This window comes from Thermobia domestica, chromosome 10 (assembly GCF_964235325.1).
Source record: "Thermobia domestica chromosome 10, izTheDome1.hap1.1, whole genome shotgun sequence".
Lineage (NCBI taxonomy): Eukaryota > Metazoa > Arthropoda > Insecta > Zygentoma > Lepismatidae > Thermobia > Thermobia domestica.
In genome coordinates this window covers 72,672,212-72,694,257 of record NC_137463.1, presented here as the reverse complement: position 1 = coordinate 72,694,257, position 22,046 = coordinate 72,672,212, and positions in this window count along the sequence as shown.

The window sequence follows — 22,046 nt, the reverse complement described above, 5'->3', positions numbered from 1 at the left end:
CGCTATTTTTCATACTGTATTAATTTTGCAAAACAAATTTAAATTTCGCAAAACGACAGCCATGGTAATTTGCAAACATAATGTTCTTAGCTTTTGGATCAAAACATCCACTATATTTCAATCAAACATTTTCTTGTAAGCTTTATATCTGGAGAACTACGTATACTGTAGCCCAACCCAAACTATCACTTAACTCAGTATGATACGCTTACTCCTTTAAACAATACGAAAACTCGATTTAGGGACCGTTCAAAAATATTGTGGCCTCTGATCCAAAACTAATTATTGGCCAACAAAATTTTCTTGTAAGCCTTATATCTGAAGAACTACACATAGTGTAGCCAAACCTAAACTATCACGTAACTCAATGTGATGTGCTTATTCCGTTAAAAAAAAAAAACGAAAACTCGATTTAGAGCCGTTCAAAAATTTTGTGGTCCCTAATTCAAAAACTAATTATTGGTCAAGATCGTAATCTTTGATCTTTTTTTTTTTTTGGATTATTTCTAAAATTCTTATTCTGTCTCTCTTACCGAAGCATCTTCCTTTACCCAAATGTTTTATACTCTCTCTGTTATACACACAAACATTAAATTTTATTTATTTATTTTCTTATAAGTAGTTTAAATGTTGCTTTTCGTGCTTTTATGATAATTCATAACAGTGGAGTTATCCTCTTTACATATTGTAGTTTAATCCCATCTGACTATATATACTTGTATATATATATATATATATATATATATATATATATATATATATATATATATATATATATATAGATATATAGATATATAGATAGATAGATAGATAGATATATAGATATATAGATATATAGATAGATAGATAGATAGATAGATAGATAGATACACCAACATCTAAAAGTTTTGAATATGTATTCTAGTTAGTAAGTACTCATTATCAGATAATTCATAATTAGTTCTTGTAACCACAAGATTTTATATAAACCTAATAAATATCAACTCAAATACACTTCCACTAAATACTTCATTGGACATCACTAGACTAGTAACAACTCCTGAATATGCGTATATCTATAATCCTCTTGACATTATTGATCAAGTAATTCTCCAATGATTAATTATAGCATTTCCTGGAATAACGCTGTACGGTACATGTTAGTCAAATCGAGGAAAACGGAGTAAACCTGTAGTTTGTTCCCAGACTAGAAGGGGGAGAGTGAATAAAAATTATGGAAGCACTTTATCATTAATTGAGAAATATCATACCGTATGTGAGTGACTAATTTGTAGCCTATAGGAGCGTGGGAGGCCACTAAAGATTTCTTCAGTGGAATAACGCTCTATGTGCAGAAGCACTATAGGGTATATGGACACCAGTAGGTATATTAATAGGCCTGAAGTACTTTTTTTTTAAATATATAGATCTGCTACAGGAAATCACGAATTGAACCTGTCGTCACTGAACTCATTGCTACACGCTGATGCAATATAACATTTTTTGTTTTGTTTTGTATTTTGCTTATTACAAATCTCATCATACTTCATATAATACATTAATACTACCAAATATTGTATGATACATAACACCAATCAAAATATTGTGAAAACTAGGGTTGGTAAAAATTTTACGGAATCGGAAATTTCACTTTCCGGATTTTGGAAAAATTTTGGATTTCGTAAAAATTCCAGAATTCAGAAAAATTCCAGATTTCGGATAAATTCCGGAATGTAGAAAATTTCAGAATTCAGAAAAATTCCGGATTTCGGAAAAATTCCGGAATGTAGAAAATTCTGGAATTCGAAAAAAATCCGGAATTTTTCCGAAATCCGGATTTTTCCGGCATCTCGAATTTTTCAGAATTCCATATTTTTTCAATTTTACTTTCCGAATTTCGGAACTGACCATCTCTAGTGAAAACCGTGATTCGAAAACACAAAGGTTTCAAGTAGCTTACCGACTCCTTCAATCGTTTATTTACTGTCTTTAACGTAAGCTCATAGAATAGTGAACAAGTAACGCAAATACGTTTGTTGCTTGGGGTCCTTGGTTTGATCCTAGCTCGCGCCGAGTAGTGTTTGTGGTGGACAAATACCGTGTGTATGGGCGTCCTCGGGGTTGTCTGCTTCCCTCACTTCCTTCATTCCACTATTTCGTTTATTGTCATCATCATTGACTCAGTTTAGCCTCGAAACAATCGTGGACACTAAACTAGAAAAACAAAGAAAGTAGCATAAATTTAAAAAATTCTTTCATTTTCGTATATACATTAGGATAATTTTTACTGAGCAATATTAATAAATTCTACACCGGTTGCTTGGGAAAAACCTCGATTTCTGAATATCTGAGAATCTTATCGTATTTCATGTATGATTTTGTTTTCAAGAAGAAAAAGATGTAATTTATCCGAAGCAAACGTCCTTTTCATAAAAAGAAACGAAAAATGAAAACAGAAGAAGAAAAGCTAGAAATAGAATTTTGTCCAACTGGATGCTTTATATGCAAATATCTCCTCATCATCATATCCCTTTTCATTTCAACAAATATGAATTGAATGGGATACTGAGGAAAAAAAGAAAAGATTTTCGTCGTCTCAGTGAATACATTTTCATTTCTTAAGGAAACTTTTCGTCATTTCTTTTAAAAACCTGCCTTTTATTTTTCTCTCTCTCTCTCTCTCTTCTTTTTTCGCTTTCTTTTATATAAACTTCATAACAAGATTTTATCCACTGTTTTATCTGTAAGATCGTACCGTGCACTCTTCCGTATTTGCCTACCAAATTGACGACAGTGACTGGGACATTCCTTTTCCGTTTCATTCACATATTGAAATTAAGGTTGTAGGTTACCCACGAAGTGTGTGGAAACGCAAAGTAGATTTCATCCCCTTCACTTGTCTCTGGTGGCGACATCTATCTTTCGTCTAAGACATTGCCATTTTCCCCATCTTAACTGATATTCTCATTTCCTTCTGGTTCGGGGTTCGTGTATTTGCTTTTTTTATCTTTCTTCTTCTTTATCTTTCTTTAATGTTAAAATATGCATTCTTTTCCTCTTTCTTTTCATTTTTCTTCTTTCAAATTTTGTCTTTTCTTTGGTTTCTGGTATGAGAAAACACCCATATTCTTGAATCAAATATTCATTGCTTTATGATATGATAAAGCTCTTTTTTATGTTGTTTCTCGTTTTCTTTTCGATAACAATACCATTTGTAATACATTTTAGTGCAAGCTTCACAAGCAATGTGAATTTAAACTCATGTAAGTAAGCATTTGAAGATCTTCACTGTTACCTCATTCTTTTTGTATATAACATTCTTCTTCATAACTCAAGGATACAAATGGAGTTGCTATAAAATGAAACGTGAGGTTTCCCTTCGTATGTTTCTCCTATTGCTTTAGTAACTATGGCATTTCCGCCCAGTCATGAATCAGAGTGAAGAATTGTTTATCTACAGTAGAATTATGGCTTGTTGTTTTAAAAAATAATTTATGGCAAACCTGTATCATAGCTCTTTTTCATATCTTATTCATTCAATTCTATGAGTTGGTTAACATAAATTTATACCACTTAACTTTGCTTTCTAAATGCATTATTATTATTAAGTATTCTACCTTTTGGCACATCCTTGGACTAATGAGTTTTTTTTTTCAATATTAGGTTTGGTCCTGGAAATGTTTCTTCCACGTTTCTCGATCTTCACAGGTTTTTCGTTTAACACCCAATATTTGTTTCTATTTTTCAAATCATAGATCAGTTGTGTATTATAGGGAGCTAGCTTTAATGCGAGGCTGAGGAATTCAGAGTTGATTGCCAGGTTCCCCACCCCGTCGCCAAGAAACGGTCACTCGACGGTCCTGGACAGGGTTACCAGTGCGTTGTCAAAAAATTCAGCTAATACTCACTTAATTCAAAGAGTTTATGCAATTATGCAATCCCTATCGAAGATTCATGTATACGTGAACACACGCAAATTAGGCTGTGATAATAAATGCTTTAGTTTTTTCTCCCTCGCTTCTTCGTCGCACTGCACTATGGCCTTCCTTATTACTTCTCTAGCTTCGCTGTGTATAGTTTGCCCTCTCTTACGCTGTGAAGCCATTGTCAAATGAATAATAAGCAACAAAACCGCAACCACAACAGCACACAACAAATAACCAACTCATCCTAACTTTTCAGAATGACATTCATGTGAGAAATTTTTAACCCTGGCAACGCTGACATATAGAAGGGGGAAATAGAGTATTGCAAGAGTCAAGCAGAAAAATTGTTGAAATTCTTCCCCCTTTACCTCAGCCGCCGCTGGCAAACAAGCTAGCTCCCTATAATACTTCTTCTTTCTATTCCTCGCTTTCCTCCCATTTTTCCTTTTAACGGCATGAAGAAAACAATTTCTTTGCAAGATGTGACCAATCCAACTGGCCTTCCTCCGAAGTATGGTTGCTAAAAGCATTCTCTCTTCTCCTATCCTTTTCAAAACATCTTCATTTGTTACTCTCTCTGTTCATTTTATCTTCTCCATCTTAATCCAAATCCACATTTCGAAGCTTTGTAAATTTTTCTTCTCTATCTTCCTTCTATTCGTTCTTCTTTCTATTTCCCGGTTTCCTTCCATCTTTCATTTAACAGCATGAAGAAAACAATTTCTTCGCAAGATGTGACCAATCCAACTGGCCTTCCTCCGAAGTATGCTTGCTAGAAGCAGTCTCTCTTGTCCTATCCTTTTCAAAACATCTTCATTTGTTACTCTCTCTGTTCATTTTATCTTCTCCATCTTAATCCAAATCCACATTTCGAAGCTTTGTAAATATTTCTTCTCTATCTTCCTTATTTTCCAAATCTCTGAACCATACAGTCCAATGCTTCATATATAACACTTGACCAACTTCTTCTTTAGTCTAATATTTAGCCTAGCTTCCAAAATATCACCTGTAAGTATATTTCTACTGTATTATACCCCACCTTTGTGGACTGCACATAATATATGTACACTTGCATAATTCCAATACTTCTTCAGCTTTAATATAATATATGTAATACCACCGTGCCCATCAGTCAAGTGATTCCAATAACAACTGGTTCCTTGTACTCCTGCTCAACTTAAACATATAAAAACGTAACTCCTATATACCCACTACACGAATACACGTATAACATCACAGTTTACATTGGGCATTATTACAAAACTACTGAAGGACGATAAATAATGGTGGAAGGCTGACAGTGGATTGGGCCGGAAGTACTTACTTTATTAGACACATGTATAAGAATCTACCATATACGGTGTTTGATTATCAAGATAAACCAGATGTCGGTGTACATAATGTTATTAGTGGAGTTATAATTTAAAATTATAAGATGGTGTTTAGTGAACAGAGGGTTCATCTAAATGAATTTTAAGCTCTTGCGTACCAGTGACAACCATGGGGACGTTATAAAATACTCCGTTGCGAAGTACCAGTGACACCCATAAAATACTCCGTTGCAAAGTACCAGTGACACCCATAAAATACTCCGTTGCAAAGTACCAGTGACACCCATAAAATACTCCGTTGCAAAGTACCAGTGACACCCATAAAATACTCCGTTGCAAAGTACCAGTGACACCCATAAAATACTCCGTTGCAAAGTACCAGTGACACCCATAAAATACTCCGTTGCAAAGTACCAGTGACACCCATAAAATACTCCGTTGCAAAGTACCAGTGACACCCATAAAATACTCCGTTGCAAAGTACCAGTGACACCCATAAAATACTCCGTTCCAAGGTACCAATGACATCCATGGGCATGTCATGAAACCACATTCCTTATTAAGGGTCGTACTAATCCTGGAGATGTTGATTTTTTTTTAGTGGATGCAAGGCACGAGTTAGTTCTACTATTTCTCCTTAGGTGACAGCACTTTACTGGTAGAAATTTTTTAAAAAAATAAAATATTTTTTCTCCGTAAATGGCAGGCCTAAGGAAGCAATCAATTACCACACATATGTGTTTGTTTTGACAGTAAACAATTTAGCAAATTCGAGAACGGAAAAAATAAAAATAAAAAAAAAAAACTTTGCCTTTGGTCTCCGGTCAGTGTTGCCAACCTGAAGCAGCATAAAATCCCTTCAGAAAGGAAATAAAAATTTCCCTTTTTCAGGCCAAATGTTCAACAATGCATTTTTTAAATCAGTAATATGAATCCAATCCTCGCACGTGCACAATAATTATGCTCTATAGAAGGGTCTAAATAGTCCTTTAACAGTAAATGAAAACCTGGTGTTACAGCAAGCATATAGGAAAATGGCACCGGAACGCAAGAGGTTAAAAATGATGCAGCTCTGAGTGAGCAGATTAATAACCGAGTTATTGAGATGTGAAATAAGGTTACATGGTTGGTAATCTAGTGTGATTCAAGTTAGTCTTCCTAACAAGTGACGGATTTTTTATCATTTCGGTATAGGTTTAAATTTTATCGATTCAAGCTACCAGAAGAAGCTATTATATTAGAACTCTGTATACATTAGTGCATTAAGTGAGTTTTCTTCCCTTATTTTATAGCGAGAAAAAGTATATTTTCTATGAACGTGGTTTGCTTCAAGAGAAGCTACTAATTAGGGATGGCCGGAAGCGGATCTTGCCGGATCCGAAGATCCGGATCTGATTGGGTCCGGATGCTTTGGATCCGGATCTCAGATCTGGGTCCGGATCTCGGATTCGGATCTGGATCCGGATCTCGAGTCTCGAATCCTGATCCGAAATTATAATCTCGGATCCGGGTTCGAAATTCGGACCTGGATCAGAAATCCGGATCTCAGATTTTGATTCTTATCCAAACACACATCCCACCCAAATTGTGACGAACTTGAATATCTAAAATTCGCCGAAAGTAATTTCACGAAGTTCTGACGGTGAAGAAGAAAACAGAAAATTAAGACGAATATTGACAAGTCTATTTGTCTTCTTCATTCTACTCTAAAGATCAAATGCTTGCCTTACTAAAAAGAGATCCAGATGAGAGTTCGAATGTCGAATCTAGGTCCGCCCGGTTGCAGGACCGAGATGAAATACACACACATTTATTTAAAACCGGAATACAAAACTCGAATATTTAAAATTCCTCAATACACCTATTTCATTGACAGTTAAGAAAGCATAAACAGTTAAGACAAGAATTGACTAGTTTTCACGTATAATTATCTTGCTCAGTCTGCTGAAAATATCAAATGTATACCTTACAATTAGATTTAATAATTATTTAATAAATCACAATATGAGCACCGATAATAAACTATGGATTTTGGCGCCCTTTATCTAGATTTGAAATTCTGGATTCGTACGTAGGATCAGGCTGAAAGATAAATATTTGAGATATGGAAACCGAAACATGTGCTAGTACCAAGATCGTAGCCGTTGTAATGCGAGTGGAAGGCACTTGCACTAATTCCGCATGTACTTTGGGAAACACGAGAAACTTAAAAAAGATAAATTTTCATTTTTTAGGGGTAAGTCGCGCTTTAACATGACTTTTCATGAGTGTTGTGTTCAAATACGAAAACTGTAATGGCGACTTGTTTGAAATTAATGGCTTTTTCATTTTTAACAATAAAGTTAGGTACTTTCAATTGGGGAAAAATTAGCAAGACACTGATTAGAGTGCTGGTTTTTATGGAAGCTTACACACTAAACCGAAGATTTCCTCATGCGGGTATCGGATTGCCACAATTCACCTTGCTGAAAGACGTGGTTTATCAGGAGGTCGGCCAAGATTCTTTTGGACTTGGCCTGTAGACTGCTTCTGGTCTCAATTATTTCCATATAACAAGGCTAGCCATAGTTGGCTCACAATGAGTTAAAATATCACTAATTGACCTTAAGGGAATAATCGCGATTTAAATATTCTTAAATCAGAAGAGATGTGAAAGTTAAACGTTAAAATAAATAAGATAATTCGGAATGAAGAAATTTATATGCAACCTAATGATAGCAATAAAACTCCTTATGTAACATTTTCAAAGCTAAGATTAATAGTTATCTTCTTGAAGAGGGTTTACGGCAACATAGAATATTATGAATCCAATTATTATTATAAGTAGTATCTCTGACAGGCCCTCATTTCACATCACCATCGCCCTTCATTCTGACAAGTGGGCAATTCACTTACCCGCAATGACTTTTCAGGCGTTCCAGTGATTTCAATATCTCAGTTTGGGTTTGGGGACCATGCTTCGGTGCTTCGGTGAACCTTGACTATCACCATCAGCAGCTATTAGAGAATCAAAACTTATTTCTGTGCTAGATAATGTGGGTAACTATAGCTTTTCGTCTATAGAAGACGGAGAGTGTATGATATTATCGCAGGAAATATTTGATACAGAAGACTTAGATTGTCAGTATTTAGGAGCAACTTTTAAAATAATGTTACCTTAAATGTGCTATGGCTTAGCCGAGAAAACCCGACAGTCATAGTCGAGTTGTTTGCGGCATTAGGCTGTGGATCGTTTGCTGTGAATGTCTTGGATTCAAGTCCCGCTTCGGGTATAGGTGTTTTTAACGACCCTCGTTTACTTCTATGTCTGTGTGGTGTCGTAATGGTTACAGTGTAATCCGTACAAAGTGTTCAACAGGTTAATAATTTGATAAAAAGTTGTTACTTTTTTATATATAAAAAACAGTGGTTAGCGCGTGCCTTCGGTGCCCGTGGTCATGGGTTCAATTTCCGGAGAGGCACGCAACAATTTCGATGTTGATTCAGCATCGTGAGGACAATTGGGCAGTTATCTTAAGTAAGAGGTAACAGACTCCAATCTAGAAAGCCGGCATTAGTGACTTCGGGTGTCGATGCGTTGACTATACATCCCCATTGAACGTAAGCCCGCTGGTAGGAACCAAATTACTGTCGTGCCAAGAGTTTAGTTTGTTTTAATTATCATAAATGCTTTTTATTATTAAATTTTATCCAATATTTTCTTTTCAACTGGTTTGGGAAACTCAGAGCTAGCTACTTGTTTTCTTTTTAATTCATGTTCATAGTTAGCACAACTAATCATTAAGGAAAAACAATCTTTTCAATAAAATTCTTCCCGCGTCTTTCGTAGCTTTAGTTATTTTTAGCTTTTTTTAAAAAAAAATTGAAGGGCGTTTTATCATTTTCCCCTCGTTTTCCCTATTTTTTCTAGTTTTACCTATGTTTCTTTGCACGGACATTGCGCCTATAGAACGTGCTAAGTAATTTCGTTTACAAAAGCGGGCCTTTTCCTGCCACTGTAGAAAGTAAGAGTGTCCTGTATCAGAGAAATATTAATTGACGTATGTAAGTGAATATATCTGTGATGAAGTCATAATTACTCAGTTTTTGCATCGTACATAGTTTCCTCGTCCTCATTAATATCTTCACCCCCGCTTCCTGAATTCAAGTTCCAGTATTCTTTCTTGAGCAAGGCCCATTTAATGGGGGACTGATGTCTCATGTGGGCATATTAACTATAACATCATCAATAAAGAAAGTAGGGTTTAATTTGCACTAATTTTAGAACATTACGTTAATTATTAGCTAAATAATAATAATAATACGGAGCGAGTTTAGGCTAGTTGTTAGGATTCATGCTTCGCAATTGGGTAATGCCGGGTTTGAATTCGGAGACTAGTCATCTTGACTGAGGATTTTCTAGGGTTGTTCCTAAGTTATACTGGTAAATGCTAGGTTAGTACCTTGATCTAAGGCTCTGGAGACCTTCCTTCCATTCCTTTTCCAATGTTGTTTTTATTTGTTCATTACTACCAGTGTAAAGTGGCCTCTGAGGATGTATCTGGTAGCTTATAGTAAGTAAACAATAACGACATAATATATCTTCACGAAATGTGTGGGTTAATTTAATTACAGCCTTACAGTCCCAACAGATAGCTAAATCAGATCAAGATAAAGTCAAGATAGATAGATAAATCAGATCAAGATAGATAAAGTCAGATCAATTTCCTGACTTTTAAATACTATTTTCATATTATTTTAGCTTTCAATTGTCTCATGTGTTCCCACCGAGAATTGAACCTTGGATCACATGAACAAATGCGAAATGTTAAATATTTTTGTACACTTATATATTCAAAACACAAAACACTTCAATGATACGATGCATGAATATGTTTTAGTTACGTCCTGCAATGCATGATTAAAGAAACCTGGAGAGTGAAGAAAAATAACAGAAATCTCTTTTATATTTACTCCTTCAACAAACTCCCGACCTCAGAAGGGCAAGCCATAAATTAGGTAACAAAGTCATACAACGAACACTTATTAATACTAATAATACTACACAACCATATCGCTCTCCTGAAATTCTCGTGTGTATGCTTAATAGGGATGCGCTCGAGACAAGATTTATGGCTGTCTCGACTCGAAAATGCGCTGTAAAAGTGATGTCTCGACTCGAAAATATGCTGTAAAAGTGATGTCTCGACTCGGAAAATATATATTTTTCTATTGGAAGAGCCGTGTCTCGACTCGAATTTTGTCAGGAAAATCCTGTCTCGACTCGTCTCGTGCGCATCCCTAATGCTTAAAAATCTACTGTTGTTCCACGCCAACCAGTCTATATTTTTTGTTGTACCTTCGAAGTGAAAGATATTCATTATTCCATTTGTTGGACTCTAGTGACTCAGAGACTACAATTAATAAAGAGTTTGTTTTGTCTAGTATTCCTGCGATTGAAGGGCCTTATCTAAAAGATATTTCATTTGTATATGAGAAAATAGGAAAGTTTATTTTCTAAGAATAAAATAAATATTTTCAATGTGAAGCTAACTTAAAGTTTTGAAGAGGAGCTAAACAGAAGAATTTGTTACCATTTACATCAGTTTTCAGACAGTTCACTATGCTCTGAAATGGGAAGAAGTTAAACTTGGAAACATTTTACTAAAGAGACTTCGACAGAAAATGCAACATGTAAATATTGCAAGATTAAAATAAAATAAGGAACAAAAGTAGCATAAACGTGTTATGGAAACATTTGAAAGCACAGCAACCTACTATATTAGTGAATCTGAAAAAAGTTTTGACGAATTTTAGATATTCAATTTTATTATCAGAATTTCAGATGTAGGTTTGGATACGAATCAAGATCTGAGATTCAAATTTCGGATCCAGATCCGAGATCCGAATCTGAGACTCGGATCTGAGATTCGGATCCGAGATCCGAATCTCATTGGATCCAGAATATCCGGATCCGAAAATTTTTGGCCATCCCTAGTACTAATTCTAAGATGGTCAGGTGATTTCATAGGTTGCAATGAATCCTATCTACTCATTTGAAGTCATGACCAGAGTTAAAAGTGGATCTGAAAAGGTACGGGGACAGATAACGCCACGCCATTCCCCGTGCCTATCTTTGCCCATTGTAGTTTTTTAGGAAGTGGAGGGACGCCATAGATATTTTTGGAAGTGGAAGAATGACGTTCTCCGGCGTTCCCCTTCACTTTTATTACTAATCATGACTGAGTTGTATCTACACACAACTACTTTGCTACTAACATTAAAATAAACTTCAATGCAAGAAATAATGCAATTAAAACAACTGAACCAAAATTCGAATATTGAAAAAAATGTATTGCAAATTTCAAAACTTTACTATAATAATATTGCAATGACTAGGGCTCAGAGACTTGCAATCAGTGATGATTTCAGAAGATTTTCTGGGGGAGGAGGACTGAGATTTCTCATATATGGGGGTGAAAGTAATACTAGAAAAATGTTAGTAACACTAGTTGAGACCGATTGTTGAAATGCGCCGGGCGCAATTTTGCAGCTCCTGAGAGAAGTTCCCCTACCCCCGACATATCCCATAAACCATCACTGCTTACAATGATATTCACTCTCCGCTCGCGCGAAAGACCACCAGAACATGCCGAAGTACTTGTAGCATGCGAGAATTTAATAGAAAGTCTATTGTAGTTGTTAAGTTCCAGTCCTCTACATTTACTGAATTTACAAAACTTAAAATCAGAGCAACGCACAATACGGTATTTATGTTTGCGGATGTTGAACCGTAGTTTAAAGCAATAAATAAAGTAAGGGTGTCTATTTTTCTTTTAAATCGTTAAGCTTAAATAGCGTTTTCGTTTATGCAACAGTATACATTTCTAATTGAGTATCCTGCTGGTTAAATTTATCAAATTAACGAGGCTTAATTAACTCATGAATACTATGGATTGAACACAACAACATTACTGTTTAGAACTCGAATGAGAATTAGTTCAATTGATGGTAGCTGGCGGTTCTAATTAAACAACGAAGCACTGGGCTCTCCATGCATATAAACAACAGAATTGCCTTTGAATTCCAAAGCAAGAGGGACAGGACCTAATCCCATTTATATTATGATCATTCATTCATATATATTTTTTGTAAACTGTTTATTATCAGAACATATTGTTTGGTTTTTACATCATGTCTTACTAGTTCCGATGTCAGCCAGAGATTCTCTCTCTCTCAACAGAATATAAGACCGGAATTACTTCTTGTTCTTACTTTAGCTTTAGTCCGCACATAAACTTTATTTCATTAACAACAATTATTGCTTGTATTTACAGTATGTGTATGTTCTTTTGGGTAAATGACTCCAGATATAAATTGATATTATAATAAACTAGGTGAACGTTTTAAATTACCTATAAAGGGCAATCAAATTTATAATTGTGACTAAATATCCGGGAGACATATGTATGTTGGAATACAGGCAGTTGTCGACTTACGTAAATAGATTATTCCAGTGTAAATAGATTATTCCAGTGCTCTTTGCGTACGGGGTATCCATCGAGTCTGGATCCCCTCTCCAAACTTTGTAACTCTTCATGTATTCGTACACTTTCTTAATAATACTATACGTGTTTAGCAGAGAAATGAATGATGCAGAATGAAGAGTTTGACTCTCTCTCTCTTTCCTTACAAATCATTCTACTTTGTAGTTCTATCATTTTTTATGAGAACATAGGTGGCAATACAAGACAATTAGACTACTTATAGTTTTTTCGGGTGTAAAATAACACCACTTCAATACTGGTGGACATGGTGTCTTCTAATATTACACCTCCCTCCCACAAACTTTGGTCTAGTCCCAATTAAAAAAAAATCTGGATCCAGTGATGATTTCCCAAGATTTCTCCCGTGGAGGACTTTCAATAAAGTGGGAGTGAAAGTAAAACTTTGAAATTATTAGGAACTCAGGTTGAGCATATCGGGAAAATGACCCAGGGAGTATTCCCAACTCCTGGAGGAGGAGTAAAACTCCGACCCATCCTCAAAAATCATCACTACCTCAGCGTGTTTCATTCAGTTTATGACAAGTGCAGCGTTACCAAATTAGCACGTAGTTCATGCTTTGTTCACCAGATGGCTCTCAAAATAGACTGTAGAAATGTCTCTAAAGTAAGTACCGGTACCGCTTTAAATACTTTCTTATAGAAAAGCTGCTGTATATATCATGAGCTTTTCTGTATTACATGATACATAGGTCTCTAATATTTTGTGGTAGAATGGAAACATTACATGAACTCAATGTGAGCGCTGTGTATGACAAATATCGATGTGGTAATCTAGCTCTTGTCAGAATTTGGTTAATGCTTCTGGTGTGACCAGTGGCGTATTTACGATTTTGTTTCGGGAGGGGCTTTGCTAACTTTCGGGGGGGACTTTGCCTGAAAATGTGAAAATTCTGCAAGATATTTCATATATTTTACTATAGTAAGTAAGATTTCGGGGAAGGGGGCTTAAGGCCGGAAGCCCCCCTAAATACGCCACTGGGTGTGACTGTAGCTAGGGTTCTTCAACCCTTATTCACAGTTTATGAAGGTCTCATGGAAATGGAAGAGGAAGCACGTAAACACGGTCCTCAATGTAACCTCATAACAAAACTTCATCACTTGGTTTTTCTTACGAATTTCACGCAGAACACCTTGTTAGCACCATCAAAGTCCATTGTTTCTTTGATGAACAGTGCCTCTTGCGGTCAACTTTGGAACTACAGGAAACTGTGTGCATCATTTGCAGCTATAACAAGGAAAGCTATCCAACTCCTCGACGACTATCGCACTGAAACTTGCACAAGTGGAATGACATATTGAAAGATGGAAATATGCTTACTCTTACGATTCGCAATGTCCTCGAACCGGAAGTAGAATGATCGTTTTTCCTCATAGCCCCTGAAAGTTATGTACTCTGGTCATACATGCCAGAATGTGATACACTGGAACCTGTTTTCTCACGAAGACAAATATTGCAAACTAAAGATGATAACAGTCGGGGTGGTGACTGGGATCTCTAATACGTTATTGATGCGAACCGATTTCCAATGGAACACGATACACGATCGTGAGTTCCAAACGAACAAGTTTACGCGGTGAAGGAAAGAGACACAGAAAAAAAACACAAAGCAAAAATGGCTTTCTATGATTATTCTTATTATTATTAGATATTTCTCCTTCTCCTCCTTCCTGTATGATTTCTTCTCCTTCTTTTTAATATTATTATTATTAGTATTATTATTAACATTATTATTAGTAGTAGTATTAGTATTATTATTATTATTAGTAGTAGTAGTAGTAGTAGAAGAAGAAGAAGAAGAAGAAGAAGAAGAAGAGTACCATTATTAATATGAGCAGTATGATGAGAAAAAATAATAATAATTAGAAGAAAAAGAGAGCAAATGTATTGTTGGGTCCGTTAAGTAAGCAAGGACTTCGGCCTGTCTTGAGTATCCTCTAGCACTGCTATAAAGGTTTTAGAATCCACAAACAACCATACCCCAGCCGGGATTCGAATTCGGGACCCTTGAGTTGATGGCTTGACGCCTTAACAAACACGAACACGAGGTCTGCAAGAGGAAGAAATAGTATAGGACAGGGTTTCTCAACCTGCGATTCGCGAAGATAAACGAAAGAAATATAATTAGAATCTAATGCCGGAAAATAATTTTAAACAATTATCATTTTGAATTTTGTTCTGACAAACAATTTTCACATTTATATACGTACTGTCAAGAACAAAAAAAAATGGTCTACTAAACATTTTCAACAGGTGCACAGTTGGTTAAAAGTCAATTTAAGTGAAAGAGGATATGAAACTAATGAGAACTGCATATTGAAATACCAGAAGAATGCAAATGCGCTTTATTTTATTTTATTTTTTTTATCATATGACCCAAAATTAAGGGAGTTATGAAGTTTTAAAATTTTCAAACGGCCTCCATTTTGAAACAGTATGACTGATCGGATTCGATATTTGTAATGTGAATGAACGGGCCAAATTTAGTTTTAATTACGATATGTTGTATTCTTTGGGCAAAATGTCTGATCTTGTCTATAAAATATGCACTAGCCAGCTGGATTAAGAAGAAGAAGAAAAGAAAATATACAATATAAAATCAATGTATCAAATAAATGAATGTGTTTTTGTTATCACATAGACGACATATTTAGTTATTACTATGGTAACCGAAGTAAGGTTAGATATAATGTAAAAATACCTTGTAAGAATCATAACGTTTATAAAAAGGAAGGTGAACAATAAACGGCATTTTGCATTATGTCAATTTAGTGTACTCATTGTGGCTCATTGAGACAATGTAATGTTAGAATCAGGACTAGAAGAAATATAACGAAGATATTCAGTTATATATTATATGGTGCCGAAACGCCGAGAAATCTTGTGTATCGTTCAGAAGTTTTAGTAAGACGATCACAATTGAGCCTAATAAGTGGCACAAAAATAGACAGACATGTCAAAATGATTGATATTGAACACGAAGTGGTTGATAACAGTACGAATGAGACTGGAACAAATCGTACTGAAAGTGTGTTGGATCTCCTCAAACAACTCTCTCAACAGCAGCAACAAATTAAGGATGAACTATCTCAACAGCAACAACAACGTAAGGAAGAATTTTCACAACTTAAAGATTAACTTTCCCAACGACATAAGGACAAACTTTCCCAACGACTTAAGGATGAACTTTCCCAACAGCTTAACGATGAATTCTCTCAACAGCGACAACAACTTAAGGATGAATTCTCTCAACTACAACAGCATTTGAAACAGTGCTTTGGACAAGAACCTGAACCTTCTACAGAAACAACGGAGAATGGAGATTTTGAGTTTATATTAGTGAAATTTACTGAGTTTTCACAAAAACATACTGCCGTATTGGTTGGATCAGATTATCCTAACTTTTTTTGTCAGTCGAATGTTTTTGATTGTCATATGGATGCTGCGTGTAATGAAGATTTTGGTATGCATCAAAGTGTGAAAAGTTTATGGTTTTCGTCTAGTGAATGCTATTGACTACTTGAATTCACCGTATCATGTTGAGTATGTATCATGTCATGATATTAATCCTGAAGCTGAAGTAATGATAATAGAATCATTTAATGGCATGTACACGACAGTAGTTCATGTAGCAAGAAGAAAGTTGATTCCAGTATTCGTGAAATTCAGAAAGAAAACGTGTGTTCCCACCAATGTTTGTATTGATTGGTCGATTGAGTTGAATCTGTTGAACTGTGCATTCAATGACAAGACCAAAATGATAATAGTGAACAATCCGATGATGCCTTTACGGAACATGATACAGTGCGTTGACTTCAATCATCTAAGCATGACATTGCGAGATTTTGAAAATCCTTCAGTGATCCAATAACTTGAACCAAACTAACATTAATCGAGACCAAATTCGATACATTCATGTGAGATTGAAGAGTGATTCCAATGTACAAGATGATGTTAAATTCACGTGTACCGGTAATGCAACCGAACCTAATTACAGAAGAAACAGAAACCATGACCGGACAGACTACCGTGAATGTCATGTAAAGGACAAGTACAGATCCATTAGGAGGCACGATATTTCACCACCAGTGAAACGAATGAGGACTGAACCTAATTTTACCGGTAATGTAAACAAACCTAATCCTCATAGCAACAGTAATAGTAATTGTGTAACCGAACTTAATCTTAGTAGTAATAGCAATAGCATCATACTACACGTAGAAAGCATGTAATCATTAGATCTGATTTTCTTCGAATTGGATTTTGTAGAAATGGTAATTGGAACTTCAGAAATAGCTGGAATCACAACAGAAATAATATGGTTTTTCGGAATCGATGCGTAGATGGCAGAAATTACGGTAATAAAAATAAGAAACGAAAAACTGTAGAAGTAACTAACGCGCAATACTGTATTCCTATTTATGATTTTCAATGTAATCTATACAAAGTCATGGGTCATGTAACTTAAGCTAAAGTTACGGCGTTCGAGAAAACTGTACCCTATTTATGTACGCGAAGTTTGGTCGATGGAATGCAATCTCAATAGAGAAGACTAAGAATCTTATTTTATATTTATTCTAACTTATTGTGTTGTAATTTTTGTTATTTTATCTTCAAACTTATTTTTAACCCAATAATTTATCTATCTATGTTGATTGTATTTCTTGATGTTGAATTTTGTTTCTGCGTTCAATAATAATTTAATCCTAATATGTATTTCATTCGAATATATTTGTGATATGATTATTTCTTATTTAAAATATTACAATGTTAGACATAATGACAACTGAAATTATAAGAATAAATAGCATAATGACTTTAAGTATTAAACCAAAAGATAATTGAAATAATTTATAAAATATCTTTTATATCAAATTCTTCATCTCAAGTTGCCCAAATGATTTAAATTTGCTAATAAACATTGTATGGCTCTGAATGGTCTTAATATAGCTTTATAATTCGGAATTCCTTATCGACATTATAGTATAAAAAATATAAATATACAAATGATTATAAGATTAAATGTAAAATGATTATTAATAATGATATGTGAATGAAATATGATGTATATGAGTTATTATGAAATGTGATTTTGTTTACATACGAGGGATGTCCGAAAAGTACTGATGATTAGTGTAAGAATCCTAACGGTTCAGAATTCTTTTCTTTTATTTATAAGCTAAATAAAAGGAAGTCCATATGTTCGCGCGCCATGTACAACGATGTGTTGTATTCTTTGGGCAAAATGTCTGATCTTGTCTATAAAATATTCACTAGCCAGCTGGATTAAGAAGAAGAAGAAAAGAAAATATACAATATAAAATCAATGTATCAAATAAATGAATGTGTTGTTGTTATCACATAGACGACATATTTAGTTATTACTATGGTAACCGAAGTAAGGTTAGATATAATGTAAAAATACCTTGTAAGAATCATAACGTTTATAAAAAGGAAGGCGAACAATAAACGACATTTTGCATTATGTCAATTTAGTGTACTCATTGTGTGGCTCAAAACAACGATAAAATAACATCGTTAAGAATCAGGAGGTGATTGACAGTTATATAATCCATTCGCTTTTAGGGAAGTTACTGTATCCACTATATACAAGAAATGGATTCCACTATCATAGAAATTGATGTATATTAAAAATAGGACACAAGCTTATTACAAGCCAGAAATTATAGCAGGGTCGCTTTCAAAAGGATGTGATAATATGGGGGTCTTGATCAGAATTAGGTTGAGAGCCACTGGTATATTATTATTATTATTATTATTATTATTATTATTATTATTATTATTATTATTATTATTATTATTATTTCTTTGTCGTCGTCTTCGTCGTATTGACGACCTCATGTTCGGATTAGTTGAGGCGTCAAGCCAGCGACTCATGGGTCCCGACTTCGGATCCCGGCTGGGTTATGGTTGTTTGTGAATTTTAAAACCTTTATAGGAGTGCTAGAGGACACTTAAGATGGGCCGAAGTCCTTCGTTACTTAACGGGCCCATCAATATAGCCTATTCCTTGTCTTCCTCTCCTTATTATTATTTTTACTCATCATACTAGTCATATTAATAGTTCTAATCATACTACTACTACTACTGCTACTACTACTACTATTACTACTACTACTACTACTACTACTATTAATAATAATAATAATAATAATAATAATAATAATAATAATAATAATAATAATAATAATAATAATAATCATAGAAAGTCATTTTTTCGTTGTAGTTTCAGCGTGTCCCTTTTCTCCACCGGGTAAACCTGTTCGATTGGAACTCACGATCGTGTATCGTGTTCCATTTGACATCGATTCGCATCAATGACGTACTCGAGATCCCAATCACCACCGACTGTTATCAAATTGAGTTTGAAATATTTGTCTTCGTGAGAGAGCAGGTTCCAGCGTATCACATTCTAGCAAGTATGACCAGAGTACGTAACCTTCAGGGGCTAAGGGGGAGCGATCGTTCTACTTCCGGTTCGACGACGTTGCGAATCGTAAGAGTAAGCATATTTCCATCTTTCAATATGTCCTTCCACTTGTGCAAGTTTCAATGTGATACTCGTCGAGTAGTTTGATAGCTTACATTGTAAGAACATAAATTAAAGCACAATAATTTTGTACTAATAAAGATTTTTAAAGTTGGGCTTACTTTATAGACACCACTACCTCTTACTTCAGAAGGCTCACTCCGTTACAGTCTTTGCAATATTTGCGGATCGTGACGGAACACAAATATGGTAATGAGTAATTATAACTACAATGCCGACTATAGCAAACTGAAACCCATATTTTGCGTTACATTGACACAGCCGTGAGGAATGATGGCCCAGACGTAGGTACTGCTCGGAAATTTTACTTTTATCGGGAATGTTTTTTGTATGAATTTACATAAGTCGGGAACTATCTGTATAAGTGAACAACAAAATAAAAACATAATTGGCAAGGAACATACATTATTAATCATCGCTCCTAGAATCGAAGAAATTAAAAGGTAAAAATCATAAATATGATGGATCTAATATTGTGCTTATCACATTCTATGAATGTAAAAATTGATTAATAAATTCCAAAGAACAGAGACTAGAAGTATTCGAAAACAAAGCTTTACGGAAAGTATTATTTCAAAAGAAGCAAAAAAAAAAAAAAATACATAATGTAGATCTTCAAAACCGAATACAATGTCAATAACATAACACTGAGACATCTAAGATGCAGGAGTCATCCTCTCCAATGTTTAGTGTTCGATAGATTTATAAAAGCTAAGAGTGGGAAGACAGTGGGAAACTGACCTTTGGGAAGCTCAAGATGACGATGCTGGAAATTTAAAACGGAGTCTTGAAGAGATAGTAACGTTAATTTAAAATTGAATTAACTTGTTCACACAATGACATCAAATTGTGGCCTTATATTTTTGTCCCGATGAACTTTACACCTTTTTTCTGTTATTAGTTTACTAATGAGATACTGAAAGTTACCTACTTTACAGGGTTGTAATTGGGCATAATGGTAATTCACCATGCCATTATTTCTAAACATATGTTCCACTAGAGCGATTATTAAATTGACTAGTGACTGTACTCCACAGTATAGCAGTAATACAGCAAATATTGTAAAAACTAGACACTACGTTAAACCGATCGCCTTATCACATGGCAAAACAATCTGTATGTATATATAAAAGATCATTGCTAGAGTTAAAGGCATCACCATTCCTTACCATCATGGTTTCTAGACAATTTAAAATATATATAAATAAGTATTTAAAATATATACAAAACTTTACAAGGAAAAGCAAAAAGAATCTGATCAGAATCCAACCGACACAATTGACTGGTGCTCACAATCTATATAAGACTGGTCAGTTTATAATAAGCGTTCTGCCAGTAGTCCAATTGTAATTGGAGAATCACTTGAACCAAAAATTAACCAATTCTAGTGTAGAAATTCAGGAATAAGAGGAATGGAGTCAATGTGTTAACTACGCACATGTTATCTGGACGCTGTTTGACGCTAACCGACGACTGCCCTGACACCGTTTGGCCACTACCTTGCACTGCGATAGGCTTTAGCAAACTCTAATGGCTGGGAATCAATATTAAGTCGAGTAGAATATAGACAATACCTAACAAGTCTTAGCCCATTTATTGGTTTTTCAGTTATTTATTACACTGAGATTTCACACTTACAACAAAAACCGACATACTCCCATTAACTTAGTAATTATAAACTTACAAGCATTTAAATATCCTCAATGGAACTTTCTTGAGAAAATCCAGAATTCTTTTTTTAAATAAAGTTTATTTCCACAGACAGAAACGTTATCACAAGGAGCAGTCTATTAATATTTTTCCTCCTCAGTAAATGAAGTTGTTAGCGCTGTCCAGGTTATTAGCTTAATGGAAGCAGAAAATCTCCATTTTTTCTCACATTATTAACTAACTAACTCTTTGAGAAACTCGAAACCCATCTTTGCAAAACATGCCGACAGGATACCTTTCGGTGGCTTCCCACATTATACTAGATTACTGCACCGTGCTTCCGCACGTTGAATCAACACATCTCTCCTATGCGTGCATGTTGCTTAATTCTGATATATCTAAATTCCTCCTCCCTCAACTCTCACATTATCTTTATTATGGCAATTTTCTCACCATGTTGTGATATGATTACCACTAAGCTGTTTTCTTAATCATAACAATATTTAGTTTGTCTCTTCCTATCCTCCCTCCCTCTAATATTTCCTGTGTCTGTAATATTATCTCTAAAGAAAAAGTAGTTATTATATTCGTTCTCTTCTCTCTGCAAGTTCAAGAACGTGAAAATTCGTTTGGAAGACTTTATTTTGTTAATTTCAATTTATATTCCATTCTTTTAACGATGGAAACTATTTCAGATGTAGATCTACGTTATATGTCTGTTCATGTGAGATCAAAATCTATCCTACTGAAGTTAACGCCAAACTGACTCACATACCCATATGTACGTATGCACTAGGTATTTATCTACACAAGTATGTCAGCGTATTAATGTTAAGCCAACTTATTGCTTAGAAACGTATACGTAAGGTATTTCAAACGTCCCATCTCGTACAAAATATTGAAATGTTGCTGATTTAGAATATATAGATAAATATATTATAGCCCTTATTTTAGATTTGAACGTAGAAATAAATTGAATATATTAAGAATTAAACGCACTGTATTTTTTTTTTATTTTAGTACAGTACTTTGAGCATTTGATGC